Raw genomic sequence first — 2,200 nt, 5'->3', positions numbered from 1 at the left:
GAGAAGATTTCGTCCATCTTTTATCAAAAGTTAATAATCTTAACTTTCATGCAACATTATCTGATCCTGAGATAACATTTTCACACAGAGTTCTTCTACCAATGCTAATTCACAACTGATTTAAAAACATGCAGTTGTACTCTATCACTCTAATTCTATATCATCCTGATCGTTATTCTTTTGTTTTTCAGAATCTAACATCATCATCATCATCATGCCAAGGGAAAGCAGACTATGTGGCGTGAATTCCAGCGCGGTCCGCCATTGTATTGGCATTGAGGATCCCGAGGAAATCAACATCAAGAACGTGCTCGAGAGGTCGAAACATCGCGTTTTCGAGATAATTAGGGAGCACGCGGCACGGTATGATGGGAGTGTGAAATGGTTCATTGTGTTAAATGTTTTATTTTATAAATTAGTGGTGATGGATGATGGGGGTAGTGAGTCTGTCTCATCTCTCGTCAATCTTCATAGTTACTCCAACATAGCACTAAACGTGCTCGAGTATTATGAAGATTTTAATGATCATTTCATGTTGGCCATAAGAAAAATCCTGTCATCTTTTGAGAACCTTGTTTGACATGGCAGTGGTTGGGTGTTGAAGAAAATTGAGTCAGTGCTTGACTGTAAAGTATTTGAGCAAGTTTGCTCACACACTTAATACACGAGGTGTAAATTTTCCAGTGATGAGTTGCGATATTAAGGAATTTGGAATACTGAATCCAGATATTGCAATTCATGTCATTGCGTATGACAACAAAAAGTTTTTCCCCTACCGCATGAGCATTTTCCACACTCGTAAACACCAAATTAATCTTTTAATGTTGAAAGCTGATGCAGGAAAAACACATTTTTGTTTAATTAATACCGCGAACGGGAAAAACGGATTATCGAGCCTTCTCTCTCACCTTTCAAAACATGACGGTCAAGTACATGTTTGTAATTTCTGTTTCCATAGATTTATATCGAACAAATCTAAAAATTGTGATGGGAAAGCAAATTTGATGAAACATGAGCAGCTTTGTTCCAAGTTTGAATCACAGCGCGTTTTATAACCTGAATGTGGAGACACAATTAAATTTAAGAAACTAGGCGCAACATTGAAGAAAAAGTATACAATTTATGCGGATTTAGAAACTTACGTTGTTAATATCGTTAATGATGATGATGATGATGAATCTGATTCCAATGAAATTACCCATAGCTCTACAAAGGAAACAGCGCAACATATTCTCTGTGGGTATTGTTTTGTTGTTATCGATGTGAACGGGGGAATCGCTCACAGACCTGTACTCCATAGATCGAGTAATTTAGATGAAAAAATCATGGAGAAATTTCTTCAGGAAATTACAGATCTCGGTGACATTTTGTATGAGTATATGAAACGCAAAATTCCGATGCAACATTTATCCGAAAGTCACAAACGTGAATTTCAAAATTTGGTAAACTGTGGGCTTTGCGCCAAACCATCCTTAGACACCGATATTAAATGTCATCACCACATTCATGAAACCAGAAATTACCTATGTGCAGCCCACATTCTTGTAATTTATCAGCTCGTACTCTGGAGTACATTTTGTGTTATTTACACAATTTCTCCGGGTTTGATTCTCATTTCATTCTGAAAGTGCTTGGTGAATGTGAAAAAGAAATTTCCTGCATCGCAAATACGTCAGAGAGATTTTTGACACTTTCAGTAGGCAAAATTAAATTTTTAGATTCCTACAAGTTTATGAACAAATCCTTGGAAGTATTGGTGCGTAATTTGGTAGAGAGTACAGACATAGAAAAGAAGTTTGAATGTTTATTTTCAGTGTTTCATGACCCACCACGCGAACACAGACATCTCTTGTTGAAAAAAGGAATATATCCTTACTCATACATGAGTTGTCCCGAAAAATTCGCAGAAACATCACTTCCTCCCATCGAATGTTTTCATAATGATTCAACTGATACACCTCTGTCTTGCGAAGAATATGAGCATGCGCAAAGATTGTTCTCGACATTCAAACTGAAATCTCTCATTATTATCTCACTTATTTCTATAATTTATGTTTGGATGTGTTGCTATTAGCGGAAGTTCTTGAATCTATGAGGTTTACACTTTTTAGCTCATATGGCCTTGATGTCACTCATTTTGTTTCCCTCGCACACTTTATCTGGAATTGCATGTTGAAGTACACTAAGGTCGAACTAGAGT

The sequence above is a fragment of the Nilaparvata lugens genome, chromosome 2 (assembly GCF_014356525.2).
Source record: "Nilaparvata lugens isolate BPH chromosome 2, ASM1435652v1, whole genome shotgun sequence".
Taxonomy (NCBI): Eukaryota; Metazoa; Arthropoda; class Insecta; order Hemiptera; family Delphacidae; genus Nilaparvata; species Nilaparvata lugens.
The sequence above is the reverse complement of the archived record's forward strand: the minus strand, read 5'-3'. Positions refer to the sequence as shown.